This window comes from Serinus canaria, chromosome W, assembly GCF_022539315.1.
Source record: "Serinus canaria isolate serCan28SL12 chromosome W, serCan2020, whole genome shotgun sequence".
In the NCBI taxonomy this organism is placed as follows: domain Eukaryota; kingdom Metazoa; phylum Chordata; class Aves; order Passeriformes; family Fringillidae; genus Serinus; species Serinus canaria.
Genome location: NC_066342.1, coordinates 12713173 through 12738895, shown reverse-complemented (window position 1 = coordinate 12738895; position 25723 = coordinate 12713173). Strand labels below are relative to the sequence as shown.

The window sequence follows — 25723 nt, the reverse complement described above, 5'->3', positions numbered from 1 at the left end:
AATATCAATTGTGACTCCGCACTGGGCCATTAGATCTCTCCCTAACAATGGTTCCAGATAATATACCACAAATGGACATATATTTGCCAATTGTCCATTTGGTCCCTTGATTTGGATGCCGCTCTTGGATTGTCTCACCAATTGCATGCCCCCTACACCTCGAACGTGACCAGACACATTTTGCAAAGGCCAATGTGCTGGCCAGTCCTGTGCTGGGATTACTGTGCAGTCCGCGCCCGTGTCTACGAGCATCTCAATGTGTTTTGATTCCCAACCCCCACTGACATTACACCAGATTATGGGTTTGTCCTTCCTAATAGCTTGGACCCGGGTGACTGTGGGCCCTTGTTTTTTGGTGCCTTCAGGTTAACTCAGCACTGGGATAGCTTGTGCAACGATTTGTCCTTTGGGAAGAAACAGTGCAGCCAGAGAATGAATTGCTCAGGATCTGATGTCATTCCTGGAGCAATTTTGATCTCTTGTGGTGTGTGTTTAGTGTCCCCAATGAGGATGTACTTACAGCAATTTTGGTGCCAAGTACCCTGCTGTTGTGGGTTGACGGAGACAAGATGCCAGTCAGTATCTTTCAGGTGGAGTGGTTCTGTCAGCTGAAACCTGAAAGGCTCATTGACAGAAATTGGGGTTAGAACAGGTTCATCAAAGTCAGAGCAAAGGTTATTTGGTGTCACGTCTGGTGGTGGACCAGCAGAAGTGGTCCTTGAAGCATCTGCTTCACTTAGAGGAATAGGGATGTTACTGTGCGCTTGGTCTTTTTTGTTTCCCTCATTCCCTTGGCCTGATCTTTTTGTGTCTGTGCACCTGGCAGGCCAGCGCTCCTGTCATGGTTTGAGCCTGGCACAATGCCAGTGCCCCCACGAGAACACCTACTTCCCAGGCACCTACTGTGAGATATGATCAGAGACAGAGCAAAGCAGGCTCCAACTTAAGGTTAAAAGGAAAAAAAACATTTATTAACCTACAACTACAAAGGAAGACACACAAAACACAATAGAACATAAGATGAAAACCTTCCAAAATTCTTCCTCCTCCCCCCACCAAATTTCCAATTTCATTGCCACCCTTCAGACAATCGATTCTCAGTCTCTCGAGAAGAGAGGAGTCCCTCTTGCGCCACACGCCTTCCATGTCCAGTGCTCTCACCACTGCACAAGGATCAGAGCTGCTTCTGGGGTTTTTTCATTTTAAGGATACTTTGACCAGTTCCAAAGGGAGCACAGTCCTTCTCCTTTTGGGACACCTGTCCCCCCCAAATTTCACCCCCTGGGGCCGAGGGGTCTCTTGAACAGAGATCGTCTTCTTCTTCTTCTCTTCTTCGAGACGGAGGGCACCACCACCACCCTCCTCACCCGTCGTCTCTGTTCACACACTTCCACATCACCGCACTCTCTTGGCTCTGAGCCATCGCCTCCCCCTAGAATGCAGTCTCTGTGGCACAGAAACACCAGTGGTTCTGCCGTGGCTACACAAGAAAAGTCCAGCCCAAAGCCACTCCATCATCTCCTCCCACCTAGAATTTTCTCAACATCTTCTCTATCTCAATAGCTTCTCAATCTCATCAACTTCAGGAGGACTCAGCTTTTGCAAGGTTCTCATCTTCCTCAGAGGGGTTAAAAGTCCCGAGCTCTCTGCCGGTTTACTTCGTCAACTCCCACGCCTGGCTGCCCTGCTGGGCACCCCCCCCCCTTCTCCTTCATGCCGGCTGTGCTATCACAGGCACCGGCTCTGTCTCTCTCTCCCTCTCCGGGGGGGATGGAGGATGGCTGCCCGAAGCCCTTGCAATGTTCTCCTCCACCCTTGGGCCCAGGCCTGTCCTACCTCTCTCTCCGGCCACATGGCTCCCCTCCCCCCCCCCTGCCCAGTTAGGCCGGGCAGGGGGGTCTGCTCACTCTCGAGCGGGACTCCAAGAGGAAGTTCCCCTGGGAGATCACAGCTTTTAACCCCTGTGTTCTCAGAGGCGTATCCTGCCCTCAGTGGACAAACCAGGTGCCAATATTAAATCTGAACACTGATTGGCTTGCCCACACCATCACAAAAAGCTTCATTTCCTTTCAAACCACGACAGCTCCCCATTCATTTTTTTGTTGTTGTTGACCCCCTGGGAGAGCTTGTAGTTCTCTTCCCCTGCTATTGCTAAATTAATCAAATTGCTTTTTCAGGGGACGCTGGTTACTCCAGTGCCCAAGGTTGTTACAAAGCAGGCATGGCTTTGTGGGGTCAACCATAGCTGGTCTTCTCTGCTGCCCAGTGTGCCGCTGTGCTGAGGGAATGGGCGCAGGGCTGGCAATGGCAATTCGCTGTGGTGGTCTTGGCAGCAGCTTTGGTCTGGTGTCCTGAGCCACACTCATCAGAGGCACTTTCCCGTTACAAACTAGAAGCATATTTTTTAGTGGGGGGGGGGTTTCTAGAGGCAAGCTTAAAATTGCTGCTCAACTCTGTTCATTTGCATTTGTTAATTCCATTTCCTCTAAAACCACTTCCCTTGCATTCTCCTTTTTAACTTGGATTTCCATAGCTCTAGTTAACTTTTCTACAAATTTCAAGAAAAGGCTCTTATGGTAGCTGGTTGACCTTACTATATGGCTCGAATGGGCCTTCAGGTTGGAGGGTAAAGAAGGCTTTTTCAGCTGCTTCTTTAACTCTCTCAAGTACTTCTTCAGGGATTACTGCAGCTTGGGTTGGGGCCTAAGACCACTGGCCCTCACCGGAGAGATGCTCAATGGTAATTGGCAAGCCATTGGCATCTTTTGCTGTGTTTGGATCAGCATGCAAGTCTGGGAGAGCCTCTTTTAGCAGTTGTTTCCATGCCAATTCCCATAATTTGAATTCTGTAGCGGTCATGAGGCACGAAAAAAGCTGTTTTAAATCATGTGGGACTACTACAGTCCTACCCAGTTCGGCATTTAAAAGGCTACGGAAGTATGAGCTATATGGGCCATACTCTTTGTGTTCTTTGCAGACCTCTTTTATTATTTGTTGTGAGAAAACTCTCCAATTAGCAGTTGGGGCTCCTCCCCCTTGCCCTGCATGCTGATACGTAACAGGGGCGAATGACAAAGTGGGACCCTGTGTTGGGTCTGCGGTTCCCTGCTCCGTATCCTTTGAATCGGAAGCATTGAGATCACAGGTGCAGCTATGGGGACAAGCAGTGGGCGTGCCCCCACCGTGGGAACCCAGGGACACCATTGGAACAGGGGGCTTGGACAGGGGGTTGGCAGGGGGCAGGGATACCGTTGGAACAGGGGGCGGGGACGGGTTGGCAGGGGACGGGGATGCCCGGTGACATCACGTCGACAGACGCTCCCTGGGAGGAGTAGAGGGGCAGAGCTGAGGGAGTAACAGGTGAGGTGGGGGGAGGTAAGGTATCACAAGGATCAGAGGGGGTAGGGGATGAGGAAGGGTTTTTGGGATGCTTAGGAGAATCATGGGAAGAAGGAGACCAGGTATGGCATGGTGCCACATGTCATCCTCCATTTTCTTGGCCCCCTGGGGACTGGGAGCCCTTTTGGGGGTCACTGCTCTCCAAAAAGCTAACACGTGCTCAGGGTTTCTGAGCTGGGGACACAGGGGTACAGGGACAATTCTACTCGGTCTGGCCAGGACTTTGTGGACAGTTGAACTAAGGCATTTTAAAGTGCTCAGGGAGCCGGCTTCCCTGGGCGTGAGCAGAGTCTGCTCTCTTTAAAATACCAAGTTTTGGGGTGCAGGGTTCAGAGCTTGGGGGGGGAGAAATAGGAAGAGCAGAGGTACAGTCCTTGGTTTTTGGCTTTTCCTTCACTTCCTTTTGCTTGAGTAAGGCTGATCGAACTTGTAAGCTCCAAAACACAAATTTAGTTGAGGACCTGTCCCCGGACTTTCCCAAGGTTATCAATTGATGCGCTACTTTGTCCCAGAATTGGATATTGTGGACTTGTTCAGGAGAAATTTGTGGGAAGTGTAGAAAAAGCCACCTTATAAACCGTTTCAGTTTTCCTTTAGAGAACGTTACATTTCCACTAACTAAAATTCTAACAATCTGATAATACACTCCTTTTTGTGCCATGCTTAACTTTAGAGCTCATTTTAGGTGTTAATGGCACAGCACAATCTCTCGCTGACCAAAAACAAAACTAAATCAGCTACCAATTTCTAAAAACCATGGTTAAGAGGCGAAAGCAAGCAGACTTTTAGTCCTACACGGCACAGTTGTCTGTGCCGCTTTTAAAAGTGCCGCTGGCAGCGGCACAGAATCAGAACTCGCTACGCCGCGCCGGGGGATAGACAGAGCCTCCCCTGCCCGCGCCATGCTGCGAACCCGAAACTGGAGCCGCCCCGCACCGCGCCGAGAAAGCCTCCCAGCGCCGCGCTGCAAACTCGAGCTGCAAAAGCCACGCTGCCCCGCGCGGCGCCGAGAAAGCTTGAAAGCTGAGCCGGCGCAGCACCGCCGCGAAGAGGAGGGGCAGGGAGAGCTTCTCCGTTCTTTTGAGCTGGCGCCCCGGTGCAAGCTCGCTGCCACAGAAATTCTAAAAATGGCAAAGCCCTGCCTCTCTGGGCTATGCCTAACGCATTATAGCTACCGCTCCCCGGGCTGCGCAGCTTTTCCATGCTCTGTATAAGAGCGAAAAAGAACAGATCTCTTTTTAGAGACTGTATTAGAGTTTCCACTCCTTATGGAGCGGAGCTACTCACCTAAAATGGGTGCCATCGGTGCCGTGGTCTGGCAGGGTTTCTCTCTTCAACCTGAATAGGACTCCTTCAGGCAGGAGGAGCTACCCTATTCTCCTTCTCAAAAGGTCTGCTCACTAAAAAGGAGCTGCTCTTTCCAGAGGCACAGAACATCTTCGAGGCTTCTGTAGGATAAGTCCCAAAGTCTCTGCTGGAGAGCAATGCTTTCAAAGCTCTGCCAGTGGACACTAAGCTGCCTCAAAGTCTCTCAGTGGTGTTCTGAGGTTCTGGGAGCTCTGGAGTGTCTCTTCAGGGCTGCAGGATCAGAGCAGCTGCATGTTGGGCTCCAATATATTGGAATAATTACTAATATAGCCGGATGGGACATGCTTGGGCTTGTCTGGCTTTTGCTGCTTGATCAAAAGGCGGCAACTGTGGTGATTTCACCTCAGAGACAACCTTTGGCTGGCTGGATGCTGCAACTGGGTGCTTGGAGGCAAGTCCAGGCATGCAGGAGCTCAGGTTTACCTCTGGCAGAGAAGCTTTAAGGTGATGGTGAAGGAAAAGTAGTCGGTTCAGATGGAGGGTTTCGATCCAGAGCTTTATTCCTGCCCCACAGGCCTCTGAATCCAGCAACAGCTCCAACAGAATTCTCTGAACTGCGAACTGCGTGGTTGCTGTTCCTTCTAACCCCGAGGAGAGGGGGAAGGAAGGAACACGGGGGACCACCAACCAGGTAGAGGGGGGAAGTCTCAAGGGACAAATGACACCTGGATGGCCCAATGTCCCCTCAGGGGTAGGGCATCTTTTGAATTCTGCCAATCACTTGACGCCCTTCTGGAATGCCAGGATTGACAGACAGTGCTGAGCAGGGAGCAAGGGAGTGGGAGGGAGAGGTGGCTGACACACCTGGGGAAGAAATCTTCAGGGAGAAACCCGGGGTATCTGAGGCAAACCATGACATCACACTGCAACAGACAGAGCGTCTGGGGTTGGGATGACCAGAGGGTCTGCAAGAGAAGAGGCCTGGTGTGGGATGGCCAAAGCAGCTGGGGCCGGTGCAGGTGGGAATGCTAGTGTGGCCAGGGGGGCTGGAAAAACTGGGGTGGCCTAGGCTGCTGGAAGAAGCGCCATCGCCAGGGCAGCTGCAGGCGGAGCGGCCGGGGGGGGCTGGAGGAACCTGAGCAGCCTGGGTGGCCAGGGCAGCAGGGGCTTGGGTGGGCAAAGCTGCCGCAAGCAGAGACAGGGGCTGGCACAGGTGCGAAACCCTGGTGTGGATGGGGCTGGGGGGGGGCAGAAAAGCCAGAGCTAGCAGGGGAACAAGCAGGAGCAGGGGAGGCAACATTTCCAGGGGGTCCCAGCCCTTTTCTTTCATTTTCCTTTCTTGCTCTGTCTCTTGGGTTTCTGATCTTTTAAAAACTTTTATCCCCAGCAGTTCCGTGTCTCCTGTCCAGCACACAGCATATTCTTCTTCTTCCGGATTAAACAGTTCTTTGGAATTTACAAATGTGTTTAAGGCCTGACAAATCCAAACTTCAAAAGAGTCATATCTAGGCCAATAGATGTGGTCGGGTCTTATTTCCTTTTTTGTCCATTTTATCATACAATACTGAATCTTTTTTTACTTTATCCTTTTCTCTTGTACAAGGATCAATATCGCAGTTAGATAACATCATTCCCAGGGGACTATCTTGGGGTATATCTACTGGCACCCTTTTACTGCCTTCTTTCCCTGAGCCTGACTTACTGGTTTTTTGTCTCATTTCTCCGGATTTTATCTCTTCATCGGTGGCCTGTGTTTCCCACTTCCCCAGCCACTTGAATACCACCTACTCCCCACAACACAGAAACCCCTTTCTCTCAACTACACAATACAGTACACCTCCTTCCAGAATATAAACTTAAAATTAACAATCTGCATTACATATACTTTCATTTATTTACACTCATTCACTTTTATTTCTTTATTGTGTCTGTCTCACTCACCCCCACTCACAACAGGACAACACAAAAATAAGGTACCTTTACTCTCAAGTCACTTGTTAATATCCACCCATGGGTATTGTAGAATCTCAAATGTTATTGGCCACTTCCAGGTGCTCTTGGATCCCACACTTCCGAGCCTCTAGTGTTTTCTACTCTCAACCTGGAAGCTTTTAAGCCCATGTGCTCTCGAGTTCTACACTTCCCGTCTTGTGTGTTTTTGATCCTCAACCTGGCAAAATTTTAGCGCCCCCCACACACACACACTTTTTATCCTGCTTTTAACTGTGGATTGTGCCAGGAAATCCCTTGGCTCCCTTCCTCCAAGGGGTCCAAACCCCTCCCTGGGACCCCATCCCAGTTACCCCGGGGGGGGGTCTCTCTCACGCCTTTTATCTTTCACATCATCTCATTACTGGCTGTTTTTCTCATTAAATGCAGCTTGGGAGACTCCACTCTCACTTCATAGGTCTGGGGGTAGCCAGCCCACATCTCAAACACACATCTTGCAACCCCCCATACCTGTCCCCCCAAAAAATACTTGTAACTCTTTTTTTCTTTTTCGGGTCTTCGTGTACAAGAATTGGGAGGCTAACCACTGCGGTTTCTTAGGGAGCCTTTTCCCTCTTCCTTTGCTTTATTAGTCTCCTTCTTTTCCACGGAGTGTTCTACCTGCAACCTCCAATCCATGCCAGAAGAACTGGAGCGAGGCCGCAGAATTCGGGTGGGGTGTGCCCCCCACTCTGTGTCCCCTGGGGTCTCAGGGGTGAGGTGTTGATCCCAGACAAATCCCCAGTTGTTAAAAATGAGGTTCACTTTCCTGGTAAAATTTAAAAAGTTTAATAAAAAGACAGTAGGAGACAGAAATAAAGCAAAATGTTAAAAATGGCTGGGTGCTTGGCATTCAGCTAAGAGCACACTGTTATCTTCAGATACCCCTTAAATGCCTTTTCCATTACAACAGCCTTTTGCATATTTATAGACCCTTATGCATATTCATATTTTTCTATAAACTAGTTTACATAATCCAGGAACTGTTTTGCATGGCCCCTCTTTCGGTCCACCATTTTAGAGCATGCGTGTTTCTTGGCTGTGGTTTTGGTCCATTCTCTCTATTCCAGTTTTGGCCTTGGTCCATACTTTCTTCAGATGGCAGATGCTGATAGTTGGCATATCAATAGCAGGGTCCTCATTACATGTTCACTGGATGTAATCCTGACCAAACAGACAGTTCACTCATAACTATATCAGCTACCACTACTACTATGGCTAAGTTTTTGTTAATAGCAGAAATAAACGCAAAGTTATTTTAACATTATACATATAGCATTCATCTTAATAATTGCAAAAAGCCAACAATATAATATGTATTTATAACAGTCTCTCAGGCAGACCCACTCTTGCCTTGTGGCATTTGCTCAAGGCAGACACTCTGCTTCATGGGGTTGTTTTTGTTGTTTCTCTCTTGACTTTTGGCTTTCCCTGTCTCTCTTCAGTAGAGCTGAGGCAGTACTGGCTCCCCTTCATGGTTTTGTTTTCACTTTTTCTTTCTCTCTGGCCTCCAGAGGGACTTGTTTCAGGTTGATTTCTGGGCTCTCAACAGTACCAACTAGAGAAACTGTTTCAGCGTGCATTTTGCAACACCGCTTAGCAGCATGGGGGCCAGAGAGAGTGGGGGCGAAGGGGTGCCATTTTTGGTGATTGGGGAGACTTTTTCTCCCCCTCAACACACCAATGGCTCAGAAACAGTAGCAGTGACACCAGTGGAGTTTGGTGGGTGACAGAAAAAGCAACAAGACAATAGTACTGGCACATGACAAACCAGAGGCTGACACCGCCTCTTTGCACGCGGGTAATGGCATGGCAGCCAGTGGAAGAGATAGAAAAGGGGCTTCCTTTACAAACCCACAGGGGCAGCTGGTCCTGGTGCTCCTCCAAATGGCAAAATGGGCTGTAGCAGGAACCTTGGAAGCAGCCAGCTGGAAAGGCAGAGGTGGACACACCTGGGTGAAGTGATACGCGGAATAAATAGACTCCACAACCTGATGTAGTTATGAAGTGGGTATGTATTGTCAGCACCCCGCACAAGCGAGATAGCTTTCATGAAAACTTGTGCTCGAGCCTCGGTCTGACCCACATCTTTATTCATGAAGGTGTTTCATATACATTACATTGCACAACCTTGCCATGCATATTCAACCCCTGGCCCCGCCTGTCCTTGCCTCGCATGGTAAGTAGATCCATGCCCTTCTGAGCATGCACTGTTCACAGTGGTGGTTGTAGGGGAGTCTTTGGGTGGTCTTCCTCATGGTTGAACTTTTGAACTTTTCTTCTTTGCATGTGCGCTTTGGTCCCTTGGTGCTTATCTGAGTACGTCTGTCGATTTTGATCAGCTTGGAGACAGAGGAGCCCCTTTATCTAGGTTTCTTGCATTCCTTGGTCTTCTCCTGGTATTGTTCTTTATCACAAAAAGCTTCAGAAATTTGCATTTTCCTATGCCCTTTGTACCATGGCAGAAGTTTCTTAAGTAAAAGGTTAAAATTCAACACACAATTCTACAAGCTAAAATTTAAATGCTTAATTCATATTGCTAACTTAAGCAAACCCCCAAAACCTCAATTTCATGGGGGTGGCAAACAAAATTTAGCAGAAACTCTGTGGCTGTGCCAGAAGCCGCAGGGTGCCCGGGAGTCTGGTTAAAATATAGCAAGAAGCCCTGAAACAGCAGCAGAAGACAGTGGGGCTCGGCAGTGGCAGCTGGGCTTCTGCAAGCAGCTGCCATACGCAGCTGGGAGACACGCCCTCCAGGAAGAGGGAGGGGTTCGGGGTTCCAGGTTTTCCCCTGAGGCACCTAAGTAGATGGTGAGGGTTCTTTCCAGTGTGATCGGGTGTTAAGGTCCCAGTTTACAGCCACTCTTACAAGCAAAGGGGCATCCACAGTAAGGAAGAAACAGTGAAGGGCTGGACTCCATGGTGGCAGCGAATTCTCTCCACGGAAGCAGGAACTCGGCTGTTCCCCTCCAATCCAAGAACGAGAGAGTGAGTGAGGAGCAGAGCCCAGCTCCTCACCCTCCAGCCAAAATCTCAAAGTATCTCTGCACTTCTGAGACAGAGTAGAAATTTTCCAGGGTAGAAATCCATTTTGATTTAGGCAAAATGTACATCTTTAAGTCTTTAGTTTGAAACCATAGCTATTTAGTCTGACTGCCTGTTCTTGCAAAAGCCTGGGCTCAGAGAAACTTCTTCAGTGAAGGACAGAGATAAGGGGGAAGAGACAGAGACTGCTGAGGGGGGCAGGTCAATCTAACCTAGGAATTCTGTCTGATAAAGAAGAACTAGCGCTAAATGTCGCATGAAGTTTGAAAAATGAATATGTATGAACCTATTGTGAAATTGTATGCATATGTATTTGGGGAGGCGGATAAAAAGGGACCTGAAGATCCCAGGGGCACGCATGCCATTTTAGGGGAACGATTCCCACATGCGTCCAGCGCTGTAATAAACATACCGGCTTCACAACTTTCACAAAGTTGTGGAGTTTTGATTATCTCCGCAAAACATCCCCCAAGAGAAAAACCCCCCAGCTAAGAGAGTAGCCAGCTGTACCCTTCCCCTCCTCCTTAGCCGCTTCTTTTGTTTCCTAAATACTGGTCATGATCATCTCTTAGACAACAAATGGGACAAATATCCCTGAGAGAAAGAAAAAAAAAAGGAAAAATCCTAACCTTCAACACTGTGAGTCTTTGTTTCTTTGGACATTCTTGGCGAATAAATACCCATATGTCCCCAACTGCTGGCCAGAGCTGTTATTAGGAATGTTCACCCCACAGACTATAGCTGTGGAGTCTTAAATCCCTTGTTTCTGCCCTTTGTTTCACCTCTACAACAAGTTGCAGAAACTGCTGAAGGAGAACGCGAATCAGTTTGCAGAGGTGAAAGCCATCCAGCTGTCTTTAGACATTGCTGAACGAGAGAAATGGCCAATACTTTGTATTGATTCATGGATGGTCTCAAATGCCCTGTGAGGGTGGTTGCTGCAGTGGAAGCAGAATAACTGGCAGTATAGGGATGTTATAGATCAGTAATGGGATGGTTTGCTCTCACAATTAAGGGGTGAACATTATATGTATGTTAAAAGAAGTTTTGTAGATGTATAGTTATGTTACTGTAATGTGTCCTCCCCGCCTTGCATTGTTATCATGGGATGGCCTTGGTAGTCGGGGAATTTGGGGAGGGTTGGCTTGTTACTATAGCAATACCTGACTTCCAATCAAGATGTAAGAAAGTGATCTCCATCACTAGATGGAAAGGAAGGAGTCAACTGACAAGACTTTAGGAAAGGCTAGAGGTATAAAAGGCAGAGCATCCACCTTAAAGACGAGCACGAGCACGTGGCTGATAGTCATGGGGGCCCCCAGGGCTGTAATTTTTCCTTATTTAGTCCTTTTGTTGTATTTTTTGTTAAGGTTTAATAAACCTCTAAAATTTTAAAAAGTGAACAGTCGTTTCTCACAGGGGTAAACCCATCTGGGCTGCTGAATTGTGGCAAGATATTACTGCCCAGGTGGAGAACCTGGTTGTGCAGGTACATCACTGTCATGGTTTGACACTGGCCAAACACCAGGCACCCAAAAAAGCTGCTCACTCATCCTCCCCTGCCACAGATGGGTAGAGGAGAGAAAAAATTTAACTAAAGTTTCATGAGGCTAGATAAGAACCAGGAGAAAAGACTGTGGTGGGTTCAGTGCTGGCCAAACACCAGTGTACTCCCTAGAATGTACTTACTCTTTTCCTGCTGTGAGGTAGGATTCGGAGAAAGGCAAAGCAGGCTCAAAACTTTAAATGGGTATAAAGAAAAATTTATTAACAGTACCCTTCAGGACACTCCTCGTCCCCTTACAACCTTTTCTTTCCCACTGACAATGTAAAGAGACAAAACCTAAAATTTTCAGTCAGTTTGCCACCTCTAGAATAGTCTTTCTTCAGTTCACTTAGGGAGAGAAGTCCCTCTTGTTAATGTTATGGAGACTTCTCCACAAGAAATCAGTTCTCTTGTGGCTTTAAATTTTCACAAATAGCAACCACCAGGGGAAATCTGCAATCGTGACATCCCTCCTATTTCCACAACTTTTCCCACAACTGTGTTCATGGGCCATGTCAACTTTTGGGGTACTGTTTTAAAGATGAACTGTTCAAAAGCAAAGGCTCTCTTAATCTATCTCTAAAATCATCTTCATCTCTGGGAACAGAGGTCTTCTTCTTCTCTCCCTGACGGCGCAGGGTCTTCCTCAGTCTGTAAAATAATGAAGCCACAGGGGCTAGCTTTTTAGCCGGATGGCGGACTCCCCGTAGGGTCAGAGCGCCCCAGGCAAGCAGTCTTAAGGCCGGATACCTCAGCCCTTCGGGGGCTGAGTGCCCTAGGCCAGACTACCATACAGCCGTGGCCTCTTAGCAAGCTCAGTGATTGTCAGCACTTAGTGATATCAGCTCTTTTATGGTTTCAGCTCTTTAGTTTGCTAGAGGCTCTGGCTGGCCATGGCTTCTAGGAAGGCAGTCAAAGGAGAGAGGAGAAGGGGCATCGGCTGTTCCCCGATGGTTTATTCTGAGGGTTTTGCGAAGGGTCCGAATGCAGCTCTTCAGACAAAATGGGCCAAGACAGCCCCTTTTATAGGGTTAGGGGGGATTGGAAACTGACCAATTCTAAGGGTTAGGGAAACTAGCCTATGGGGTCACAGAGAGATAAGCAGGCCTGGAGGACCAGAGTGAGGACTTCTGGTTCAATTCCTATGACTCAGCAAATACCTATCTCTAAACATTCCTCCATGGAGCCGTAGCCGGCCCTGTGCCTGCTACAACTCCACTTTCTGTTTTTAGAAAAAAGACATTCCCTATGGTTCTTTTAAAACAGTGAACAAGGCATGAGAACATAGCTAATACAATAACAACTACAAGGAAAATCCACAACATTCCCTTAACCAAGGATGCAACCCATCCAGTTAATCCCCATTGACCAAAAAGGTAATTAACCCAGTCTGGGGTTTTTCTACTTTCAAGTTCTTCACGAGATCTTTCAGTTTCTGGAAGTTCGTGTGGATGGATTCCGAGAGTGAAGAGAGATTGAAGCAGCACATCCATTCAAAGTCTTCACAACTGTGTCCGTGGGCAAGCAGCAGGAAGTCAATTGCAGCTCGATTCTGGAGAGAAGCATGTCTTGTGGTATCATCTTCCTTTAGGAGATCGCTCAGGGCAGCAGATGTAGCGTTAGCTTGTTTACTGAGCCAGCACCCAAGGTGATTTATTTCACCGAGGGCTTTAGCTGCAGCTACCCAGGGTAGGAATAGGGAGACAGCAATCTTTTTGGGTTTGTTCCAATCGTATAATTTGGGATCGCAATTTTCATCAAATTCAGTGTAGGATCTTTTGTGGCGTTTTGATTCACTATCTTTTCTCCAATTATGTAACAGTGTGATGTTTGGAGTAAGAGTAGAAAGTTTTCCAAGTGTACAGGGACCTCCCTGTAGTCAGGAGGGGATCCCAGCCCAAACTCTGTCACCACAGATGAGAAATGTACCCTTGGGTAATACTTTAGGGTGGAGAGAGGACACAGATATCACACGAGCAGTGTAATTACACCAGTCTGGATACTTACAGGCTTTGTTAATGGGTGATATGTCTTTTCAAATGTGTTTTTTGTCTGATCGATTTCTGGCCAATTGTTTTTCGGGTATCTAAAGTAAAATTTGACACAGTATGCGGCCTTGGAGGACCCCAGCAGATCCAATTCTTGGGGTTCATCTAAAGCATTAGGCAGCATTTTTGTCCACTCGTCCCAAGTATCTGCCAAATTGGGTCTCTTACCTGTGGTGCGGAGGAGCTCTGAGTTATAGACAGGCCAATCATCTGCTACAAAGGGAATCCCTACTAGACATGTGGAAAGTGGGTTATCAGTGCTTCCCATGGATAAACACAGATGATCCTGTTTTAATGTCTTTGCTAAGGTTACCCAAACATTATGGCTAGGCTGTGGACTAATCCAGCCGAAGGCACTGCGGTACGGTGAAGCACATCCAGGCAGCAGTGAGGACAGCACCAACGGAGATATTTTTCATCTTTGGACAGGAATAGGGCTTCTGATAGGGAATATAAGCAAAATTTGTTATCTTTATAGTGGGAGGGGAGGGCTAACTCCTTTGTTCTTTTCACTATTCCTTTCCCTCCTCCCCCCTTTTTTATTTTTTCTAAGCTAAAGAAGAGGGATAAGATTAAGGGGTATGGAAAAGGAGTCAAGGAAAAGGGGATAATAGGGTTTTTGAGGTATATAATAGGTAACAACATATAGTTCAGAGTACACTTTTGTGTTCAGGCTAGCTATAATTTAATGCAGCAGAATGTTATTCAGCTTTCTTTTTTGTCTGCTGTCTCGTGATGGGGCAATCTGTTCTTCTCTTTGTGGGTATTCGGCGACGTCTTCGTCTCCAGGCAGAACTGGTTTGATTTTTCGGAGGATCTGTGTTTGTCTCAGGAGAATTCTTGCCATCTTTCATTGTGTTTGCAGTGCCTAGGTACGGTTTTATATTTTTTCCTGGGTACCATCTTGGACCAGAGGGTAGTTGCACACACGCATATCCTCGAGCCCAGGAAATTAGCTGGCAAGGTCCAGAGATTTGGTGTGGTTCAGGGTCTTTCACGAGTACAGGTGGTTTCTCAGCTTTGCTTGCGTTGAATTAGCAAAATGGCGAAATACTGGTGGGTCAGGCTCTGATGCTGTACAGTTCAGGAAGATGATGACATAGAGAGCCTTGCAAAGACTTTCCACTGGAGATTTGACACTCATGTCTAAGTTCTGTTGATTGAGGACTCTTTTTAGGGTTTGATGCGTTCTTTCCAAGATGGATTGTCCTGTGGGGTTTACAGGTATGGCTGTCTTGTGTGCTATGCCCCAGTCACTGAAAAAGCCCTTTAACTTGCGAGAAGTATAGGCAGGTCCATTATCTGTTTTGATCTCCTTTGGTACCCCTAGGGTGGCAAAGGCAAGGAGAAAATGTTTTATTGCATGCTGTGCAGTTTCTCCTGGACGCGATGAGGCAAATACTGCTCCTGAAAACATGTCGACGGATACATGCACGTATTTTGACCTTCCAAAAGGTGTGAAATGAGTCACATCTGTCTGCCACAACTGGCAACTGTTCAGACCTCAGGGATTGACTCCCATCCCCATGGATGGTATCTGATAGCTTTGACAGTTCAGACATGTAGCAACAATAGCTTTTGCTTGATCTTTTGAAAGTTTGAACATTCTGACAAGGCCAGGTACATTTTGATGAAAAACACATGTGACAACTTTGCCTGGGCAAAGATGTTAGGCACATTAGCAGTTTGTACTGCCATGGCTAATGCATCCACTCTCCTGTTCCCATCTGCAATGAAACCTGGGAGGTCAGTGTGGGACCTCACATGCATTATATGGTAAGGTTGCTTTCTGTGGGAAATTAAGTAAATTTATTTAGACATCAATTGGTACAACGTTGGATTGGAAACCTCTTTGAGAAGAGCATGTTCTGCTCTCATAGCTATACCCGCAACATAAGCTGAATCTGTAACCAGATTAAAAGGTTCATCTTTGAATCTTTCAAAAGCTCTAACAGCAGCTGCTAACTCCGCAGTTTGTGGAGATCCTTCCACTATCTAAATGTCAGATTCCCATTTTTCTGTTTGAGGGTCCATCCATGTCATAACAGACTTGTGGGATGACCCTGAACCATCTGTAAAGACGGTTAGAGCTTTGAGAGGATTCCTACTTTGAACTGATTTTGGGGTCAGATGAAAAGATTCATTAAAAAGTTTGTGTTTTAGGAACTGAACTGAAATTTGGCCTGTATAACTGTCTAGGGCAAACTGGAGACTTTCATTGGTTTGGAGCAAATCCTCCAAGTCCTCAATGGTTATTGGCAAGTAAATGCAGTTGAAGTCACACCCTGCAAGAGAGCGGAGGCAAGTTCTAGCCTTTTTTATTAAATGTGCCATGATTTCCTGGTAGGTGGTAATTGTCTTTGTAGTTTGGTTGCTAGTAAAAATCCATTCCAGAATCAGCAAAGGGTCTTGAAGCTGAGAGTCCCATTGGAAAATCAGTCCATGGAATCAAGGTGCTTTTCCCAGGACGACGAACTGGAAATGCAGGCTGGGCTCGAAGCGATGAGCCTTGCGAGAGGATAGGGCTTCCTGGACCTTGATGATGGAACCTCGGGCTTCTGTTGTGAGAGTGCATGGAGAGTCCAGGTCCTTGCTGCCACAAAGAAGGTTGAACAGGGGTGCAAGATCTTCTGTAGTTAAACCCAGCAAAAGACGAACCCAGTTGATAGATCCGCATAAGCTGTGTAAGTCTCTCAGGGTTTTTGGGTCGTCTCATATGGAGAGCTGCTGGGGTACGATTGTCCTTTCCCGGATCTGGACTCCAAGGTAGGTCCATGGGTTGGTGTACTGTATTTTGTCCTCACGAATCTCAAATCCTGCCTTTACTATGGTTTCAATGGTTGTTTTGATCGCTTCTTCTAAGTAACCCTTATCGGATGCACAAACTAAAATATCATCCATATAGTGGTAGATGATAGCTCGTGGAAATAGTTCTCGAACTGGTGACAAAATGTGAGCAACATACCACTGGCATATAGTCGGAGAGACTTTTAAACCTTGAGGAAGAAAGTGCCAATGATATCTTTTGAGTGGGGCCTCTTTGTTGAGAGAAGGTACAGAAAATGCAAATTTTTCAGCATCTTTTGGATGTAGCGTAATGCTGAAGAAACAGTCCTTAATATCTATGATAGCAAGTGACCAGTCTCTAGGCAGCATCGATGGGGAGGGCAGGCCAGGCTGGAGAGATCCCCTGTCCTCGACGACCTCGTTGATCTTGCGAAGGTCTTGGAGCAGCCTCCACCTGCCAGTTCCAGGTTTAGGTAGTACGAAGACTGGAGAGTTCCAAGGGCTGGTAGACTCTACGATGTGACCTTTGTCGAGCTGCTCCTTTACCAGATCTTGTAATGCACGCAGCTTTACATCAGAGAGGGGCCACCGAGGGGTCCAGATTGGTTTATGGCATTTCCAGGTTAGGCGAGGTAGTCTACGTGCCTCAGTGGCCCCAATTAAAAATCCGGAGTGGGAATGCGAAGGGTAGCACCCCATTGGGATAGAACATCTCTGCCCCAAAGGGTGATTGGAGCCCTTACCACAAATGGGCGGATGGTTGCCAGCTTGCCTTCAGGCCCTTTGACGAGGATGTTGTTCTTGCTTCGCATGGATACAGTAGCCCCACCAATTCCCGAAATCATGCCTGTGACGGGTTGTAGGTCCCAGTGTGAAGGCCAGTCTGAGCGAGCGATGATGGTAACGTCAGCACCGGTGTCCAGCATTCCCGGTAGGTGGATCCTCTCCCCTTTGTAGTTAAGGCCGCACTCGATGGTAGGCTTGCTTGGACCCACAACATGTGCCCACATTGCTGTAGGGTTGAGAGGAACCTGTTCCCTGTGATTTTTTGGGAGTAGAAAGGCTTGCGCGATTGGAGTTCCCTTTGAAAGAAAAAATGTTAAGTCCGTGCAACACACCCGGACGAGAATCTCTTGTCCTGGGAGCATTGTTTCCACTTCTAGAACAACAAAAATTTCTTTTGGGCTATTGAGAGAATCACCTATAATTAAGATGACAGAAGGAGTACCTTTTGGTCCATATCTGCCTGTAGGAACAAGATAAACCTTCTAATTTTTAAAGTCAGTAGACAAAGCAGTTACCAGTTGGCGACAGGTTCCCATCTGGATCGTGTCGTGTGTTGGAACCTCCTCCTGTGGTCCTGGACCTCCGGAGATGGAGCGTGGTTGGATCTGGGTGGCCTTTGATTTGTTGTCATAGCCCAGGGCTCCACCGGGCTGCGCGGGGCATTTCCCAGATGCTGTTGGTAGTGGTGCTGATATTGGGGTCTTTGATAGTTGTAACGAGGATATTGGGGAGGTGTCCCTTTTGGACAATTCTTGATATATTGACCTACGTTACCACAGTGATAGCATCGAGCCTGTTCTTTAGAGGCTATTACTGCATATGCACCAGAAACACCTTCAGCAATGCCCTCAGCAACAGCTTGGGCCACTGTATTATCAGTGGACAAGTGGCGTGTACAACATTCCAGCATTTGCTCTATGGTAGGGTCTGTATCTATAGGTAGAGACCTCAGGATTGTTTTACGTTTTTCATTTAAGTTACTCATGGCAAGCTTACATAACAGTTCCTTTCTTGCCTCTGGACTCTCTAACTGTTTTTCCAAAGCATCTTTAAGTCTGTCCACAAATTTGATAAAACTTTCATCTGCTCCTTGCTTAATAGTAGAAAAATGACAACTAGGCATAGATTCATCATTGCTAATTAACAAAGAGGTTTTTGCTGCAAGTGCCACATCTTGGAGAGCATCCTTATTCAATGTTTCAAGCTGGTCAGCTGGTTTCCGTAACTCACCTTCCCCAGCCAGCTGTTCTACCGTAAAATTTGTTTTATCAGCATCTGCTGAATAAGAGTCCGATAATGTTTTTAATTGTTTTTTCCAATGCCTTTCCCATAACATGTATTCAGCTGGCGAAAGCAGGCAATGCAATATGATTTTAATATTGTGTGGAAGCAAAACATGTGCTGAGAACATAGCTTCTAAGAAATTTCTAAAAATATGTGAGCCTCTACCGTGTTCTTTAGCTATATTTCTTAATTGTACAAGTTCCTTATTTGAGTTAGGCCTCCACATCTTAATTGCAGACTCTCCTCCGTTCCTCCCCTGTCTATATTCTACAGGGAAGGCGTTTATTTTTTCTGCCATCTGCCAATCGCCTGCCTTGGTCGCCTCTATTTTAATTAAAGCCCAAGGATCAATTTGCAACGAATCAGAGTCCGAGTCACTAGCACTGCTGTAATTCTCCAATGAGGAGTTAGGGCGGGCAGACCGTGGCCTGTGCTTTTTGCAGCTCTTAGAAGCCGGTTTATTCAAAAGCTTTGTATTTTGTGATGAAGCACTAGGCGTTTGGCCAGAGGGAGTCACTTGAAACTGGAGTGGCACCACAGCAAACACAGACATGAGGGGGGGGGGTGACACCATGGGGGGTCCCGGAGATAACGCAGGGGCTGCATTGAGAGTGGGAGGAGGATTGGGTAACATGAGGGTGGGGACAAGAGGTAGGCGGGGGCGGGGGGACAGCCAGATCAGTATGTGACCGCTTGAATGCAATTGCTGCACATGGGGCATGGCTGCACCCCGGGGAACGGGGAACGTCCTGCCACCGCCGGTAGGCTGGATGGAGGAGGGGAACTCGCGTTTGAACCTTGGATCGATAATGGCACGACCGAGGCGGAAGGGGGGGGAGGGGAGGAACGCGGGCCTGGGGGTGGGGGGAACAGGAAGAGAGGCGGGAGGAGGGGGGGGGAGGTGGAGGAGGGGGCTCTAGTGCAAGGGAAGGAGGAGCGGATGTGTGGGAAGCCGAGAAAAGGACAGGAGGGGAAAAAGGGGTCCCCGCGACAACGAGCTGAGCCCCAGTTGAGGAGGCGAGAGGTGCAGCCTCCCTCTCAGAGGTAGAGCTGGTTTTTTCCGCAGTCGAGGGAATATGCGGAGAGGGAGAGGGCAACGTGGATCCCGTAGACGGAAGAGAGAGAGGAGGTTTCGGAGCAGACCGCACAGAAGAATTTCGATGGTTATCAGACTCATTAGCATGTAAAAGAACATCTGCCTCTATTACGCAATCAAGGCTCCTTTTGTTAAATTTTTTGACTGCTTTGGTTATAACATGAAAAAGAGGCATGTACACAGTTACAGAAAAATCCTGGTTTGTTGTGGTGTGTGTTCAGTTCCCAATTGAGTTATCTTCCCTGTTTTGTATTGTTTTGTGATGCTTCCCCCAGTTACCCCCCTATACCCAGTTCGATGGTTCAGTCCTGGTTCCCCCTTTCCCTCGAATGGTGTCCTCCCTGTCTGGGCTCGCTGCCAAGCCCTTGTCTCCACCCCCGTTCCCCTGGCAACTGCCCCTTTCCCCTCCTCCAGAGCCCCGTTCATCTCCTGAAACCCCCCATCCTTCCAGAAACTTCTCCCTTCCACAGGGGGTGATTGGGCAGGTGCCCTGAGCCCCTCCTTCGTTCGTGTATCACTTGTTGCCACCCCTGTCAGTCATGTTGAATTCCCCTCCTCAGTTTCTCCCGATTGGTTCTTGTACACCCCTTTATATACTGCTTCTCCCCCTTTTGTCTCGTCTTTTCCCGCCTGGACGCGGTGGAGAAAATGATACATTAAAACCATTGGACTACACCGGGCGTGTTAAGACCCTCTTTTCTCTCCGGCTTCTCCGCCTTGCCGCTCCTTTCGATACTGTTGCTGCTGTCCTGCCAAAGTGCTGCCCGGACGTCCCTGACGGATCAGGGTAATGCCCTTAGCTGCTAGCTGCTGCTGTGCTCCGAGCTAGCCACGGCCGCCTTCCCCCCCCGCTCGGAGGGGGGAGAAGTGCTTTCGACGCAGCAGCGCGGCACTGGTTTCTGTAAATTATATATTGTTTTCCCAATCATATCCCAAAAGAAATCTTTTGTAATTGTTTCTGTGTCAGTATCAGGAAACAGAAAATGTATCCATTTTATAAATTTCTTTAGGTTAGTCTTAGAAAGTTTACCATTTGATAAAGAAAGGTTATTAGCAGATAAGATTTCTAGGATTAGTAAATATAAATCTCTCTCAATATGGGATAACCTTAAAGTTGAAAATTTTGTTCCCATATTATCCATTCCCCTCCAGCAGCTAAAATGAGAAAAAAAAGAAAAAACCAAAAAAAAATCCCCGAAAACTTTCTAGCGCGCTTAGAGGCTGATATAAACTTACATAATTCTTCAGCCGTGGGTCAAAGGAGCTGCTGGAAGGCATCTGCTGGGGCTATCTCCTTGGAACTTTGTCCAGATGTCTTTAAGTGAGGTTCAGCTCGACCCCCTGTTAAGAAGTCCCGCTAAAACGTAGGAACAACTTCGCAGGAAGACGCAAAACAATGGCAGTTACAGTTTCTCGAAGAGAAACGCTGCTCCATCAGTGAAGAGTTTTCTCGTTCACCTGTTCGATGCGTCAGTCTGTAAAATAATGAAGCCACAGGGGCTAGCTTTTTAGCCGGATAGCAGATTCCCCGTAGGGTCAGAGCGCCCCAGGCAAGCAGTCTTAAGGCCGGATACCTCAGCCCTTCGGGGGCTGAATGCCCTAGGCCCGACTATCACACAGCCATGGCCCCTTAGCAAGCTCAGTGAGTGTCAGCTCTTAGTGATATCAGCTCTTTTATGGTTTCAGCTCTTTAGCTTGCTCTAGGGGCTTTGGCTGGCCGTGGCTTCTAGGAAAGCAGACGAGGGAGAGAGGAGAAGGCACATCGGCTGTTCCACGATGGTTTATTCTGAGGGATTCGTGAAGGGTCCAAATGCAGCTCTTCCAACAAAATGGGCCAAGACGGCCCCTTTTATAGGGTTAGGGGGCCTTGGAAACTGACCAGTCGTAAGGGTTAGGGAAACTAGCCTATGGGGTCACAGAGAGATAAGCAGGCCTGGAGGACCAGAGTGAGGACTTCTGGTTCAATTCCTATGACTCAGCAAATACCTATCTCTAAACATTACTCCATGGAGCCGTAGCCGGCCCTGTGCCTGCTACATCAGTCTTCTCTCTTTGTCTGTTCAAACTTCTCATAAGATCAGCTAATTCAACTTCTGCTTGTTTTGGCATAGACACCTTTGCTCAATATCTACAATTTGAACACTTTAATCTCCCCATACCTTCATGCTTTATTGGAAAAAAAAAAGTCTGATGTATCAATTGCATCCTTCTCCATAGCTTTACAAGAGGATTTCAGCCTAAAACTAAAGACATCTCCTCATCCCTCCCATCTGGGACTTGACTTATTCACTGACTTCAGTGTTTTCATGTTGTTTCTTTACGCATGGCTCCAAATCTCATAAGCAGAGTCTTCCCAAAACTGCTGCCAAGTCCCTCTCATGGGCACACAGTCTGCCTAAAACCGCTGTGGCATGGGTCACTCTTCCATGGGGTGCAGTCCTCCAAGGACAGGCTGGTCCAGCCTGGAAGCAGGGGATCCTTCTTTCCACCGGGTCTCCCACTGGATCACAGCCTTCTCCAGGCATCCACCCACTCTGGCGTGAGCCCCTCCCACACTGGCTGTGGGTGGATCTCTGCATTCCCCATGGATCCCCATGGGCTGCAGGAGGAAAGCCTGCTTCACCATGGTCCTCACCAAGGCCTGCAGAGGAATCTTGTCTCTGACACCTAGATCACCTCCTCCTCTTCCTTCTCCACTGACCTTGGTGTCTCCATGTTGTTTTCCCTCACATGTTCTCACCTCTTCCTCTCCTCTGTGTCCACTTTGTTTTGATTTTCTTCCTAAATATGTTATCACAGAGGCGTTACCAACCTCTCTAATTGGCCCAGACTTGGCCAGTGGCATGTCCATCTTCAGAGCCATCAGTCATTGGCTCTGCTGGACGTGGTGGAAGATTCTAGCAGTTTGTCGCAGAAGACACCTTTGTGCCCCACCCCACCCCCCCGCCCACTACCAAAAACCAGGCCATGGAAAATCAACAGAGTCACAGAGATGTTCATGTACCCAAGAGTTGGGCCACTGAAGAACATCAGAACAGGTGAATCAGGATGCTAGAATTGAAGTAGCTCAGGGGGATTTAGATTGGCAACATAAGGGCGAATTATTTCTAGTTCATTGGGCCTATGACACCTCAGGCCATTGAGGAAGAGATGCAACATATAGGTAGGCTTGTGATACTTGTGGTAGAGGGATGGGCTTAACCATACACACTAAAACTGAGATTATCCATGGATGTGAAACGTGCTGCAATTAAGCAAGCCAAGGGGTTAAAGCCTCTGTGGTATGGAGGATGATGGCTGAAATATAAATATGGGGAGTGATGTCTCAGGTTTTAGCTTTTATATTTTTTAGATTCTATTCTGCTTTAGTGTGTAAGTCTAGGCTTCATATTAGGGGATAGTAAGCTCTCTCCACAGAATAGTTAGACAAAGCAATTCCCTCCCTAGATGGGGATCCAAGGACAGCTGATCCAGATCTCAGGCCCAAGAGGATAAACAATGGTGGACCAAAGAGAGAAAACAAGAAGGATGGGACTTCATGGGCTAAAGCTGTAATTGGACAATTAGCTCTAATATGCTAATGGACCAAAACTTATAAAAGTGTGAGACGCCATGACCTGTTGTCCATTTTTTTGGCCATTTTGGGTTGTGCTGCCCAAGGTGGATCTATTTGAGACCTCTTAATAAATACCTACTTTACTCTTTAGTTCCATCTAGTCTCTGTTCTAGGTCAGCCTTCACAAGGCATCAGGAGGCTTGGAAGATTGACTATATCATTCCCACAAATCTGCCAAGGCAAGCACCAACATCGGTTGAAGCAACCACTTAATGGCTAGAAACATATTCCATGCTCCAAGCCACTGCTCAGAATACTATCCTGGACCTTGAAAAGAAAGTCTTATGGAGCCTTGCACCCCAGAAATAACGGAATCAGACAATAGGACTCATTTCTGAAACAGCCTCATAGACTCTTGGGCAAAAGAGTATGGCACTGAGTAGGTATATCACATTCCTTATCATGTACCAGCCTCCAGAAAAATTGAATGATTCACTGGCTTGTTAAGGTCTACACTGAGAGCAATGGGTGGTAGGACCTTAGGATCTTAAAACATTGGGACACACATCTGCTAATCGAGCTGGCCCTGCCCAATCAAAATTTTTATATAATGTAGAAGACTGTTACATGTGGTCGTAGGAGGGAAACAGAAATCTCAACCTGAGTCCTCTTGATCATGAGACAAACAGCCTGTTTTATTGTTCAGACCCTTTTTTTTATAGGGGGTTTGGATTTCCAGGGCCCAGACAGCTGATTGGACGGGTTCTTTCTCCTCCCAGATCTCTGGCCACTGGTGTACCTGCATCCAAGCTTGAACAGGGTTGGCTGAGGTCTTTGCTTGGGTTTGAATCCAACTTATACTTGCCTTATCTGGGGACTTGTTTTCTTCTAGGTTGGCTGAGTTTAGGGGCCAGCTTCAGATCAGCTGCAATGTGACAATTCACCCTTTTGGTTATATTAAAAAATGCAAAAGTGTTCTTTGTTTTCTTCTGCAGACACCTTGCAGATAAGACAACAAAGGCAGCATGATGACACAATTGATGAGTGCCGCACTGCTGCGTCGAGTGCACTTTTCTCCCCTGAGAGCGGGGGGGAGGCGGCGCCGGCTAGCTGGGAGCACAGCAGCAGCTAGCAGCGGTGGGGCACTGCCTTAATTAGCCGGGGCATCAGGCAGCACCTTCGACAGGGCAGCAATATCGAGAGGAGCGGCAAAAGCGGAGAAGCTTAAGAGAAAAGAAGGTCTTAACTCGCCTGGTGCAGTCCAGTGGTTTATTGTCTCCAGGGGATCCAGGCGGGAAAAGGCAGAGAACAAAGAGTAACAGCAGTATATAAAGGGGGTGGAACATAGGTACAAGAACCAATGGGGGAAACTGAAGAGGGGAATCGGACATAACTGACACGGGCGAGAACTAATGATATAAGAGCTAGGGAGGGGCTCGGAGCACCTACCCAATCACCTTCTGAGGAAGGGAGAAGTTTCTGGAGAAATGGGCAGGGCACCGGGAGATGGACAGGGCTCTGGAGGAGGGGAAAATGTAACAAGTGGGGTGGTTGCTAAGGGAACGGGGGTGGAGACAAGGGCTTGGCAGTATGCCCAGACTGGGAGGGAACCATTTCAGGGAGAGGGGGAAACCAGGGCTGAACCATCAACATAGGCTTAGGGATGCAAAATGGGGAGAACATTATAAGATGGGGAGAACAACACAAACGGGGAAAACAATACAAATGGAAACTGAACCCACACCACAACAGATGAGACTAGTTGAATAAGGCTTTTTCACCCAACTCAACAAGCCTAGTCTCTCACAGCTAGTGATGTAGTTCACAGAATCACTAGGTTGGAAGAGACCTTCAAGATCAAGTCCAACCCATGCCCTAAACACCTTTACAAAACCATGGCACCAAGTGCCATATCCAGTCTTTTTTTGAATACATCCAGGGATGTTTGACTCCACTACCTCCCCAGGCAGGCCGTTCCAATATTTTATCACTCTTTCTGTGCAAAACTTCTTCCTAATATCCAATCTATGTTTCCTCTGACAGAGCTTGAGACTGTGTCCTCTTGTTCTGACAGTTGTTGCTTGGAGAAAGAGACTGACCCCCACCTGACTACAACCGCTTTTCAGGAAGTTGTAGAGAGCAATAAGGTCACCTCTGAGTCTCCTTTTCTCCAGGCTAAAGAACCTCAGCTCCCTCAGTCGTTCTTCATAGGGCTTGTGTTCCAAGCCCCTCACCAGCCTTATCGCTCCTCTCTGGACGCACTCGTGTCTCAATGTTCTTCCCACACTGAGGGGCCCAGAACTGGACACAGTATTAAAGGTGTGGCCTCACCAGTGCTGAGTATGGCAGAAGAATGACCTTCCTGCTCCTGCTGGCCACACTATTCCTGATACAGGCCAGGATGCCATTGGCCTTCTTGGCCACAAGGGCACACTGCTGGCTCATGTTCAGTCTGTTGTTGGCCAGTACCCCCAGGTCCTTTTCCTCTTGGGCACTGTCCAGCCACACCGTCCCCAGCCTATAACACTGCAGGGGGTTAATATGGCCAAAATGAAGGACTTGGCACTTGGACTTATTAAACTCCATTCCATTGGGCCCTGCCCATCCATCCAACTGTTCTAGGTCTCTCTGCAGAGCTCTTCTCCCTTCCAACAGATCAACACATGTCCCCAACTTGGTGTCATCTGCAAACTTACTAATGAAGGACTCAATACCCTCATCCACGTTGTGAGTAAAAATATTAAACAAAACTGGCCCCAGCACAGACCCCTGAGGGCCACCACTGGTGACTGGTTGCCAGCTGGATGTAGCACCGTTCACCACCACTCTCTGCACCCCGCCATCCAGCCAGATCTTAACCCAGCAAAGAGTGCTCCTGT

General features: G+C 47.8%; 1 protein-coding gene across 2 annotated transcripts in view; it reads right to left on the bottom strand.

Moving 5' to 3' along the window:
* Positions 1 to 943: 943 nt before the first annotated feature.
* Positions 944 to 25723, bottom strand: part of LOC103824724 (DDB1- and CUL4-associated factor 12-like) — an 830860-nt gene continuing 806080 nt past the window's right edge. Inside the window, exon 10 of one of the 2 annotated variants that reach the window (XR_007780322.1) lies at positions 944 to 1258. The gene's annotated coding sequence lies outside the window, so the exon portion shown is untranslated. Of the gene's footprint in view, positions 1259 to 1783; positions 1839 to 25723 lie in introns of those variants that run through there. The other variant, XR_007780323.1, reaches the window with a different exon arrangement.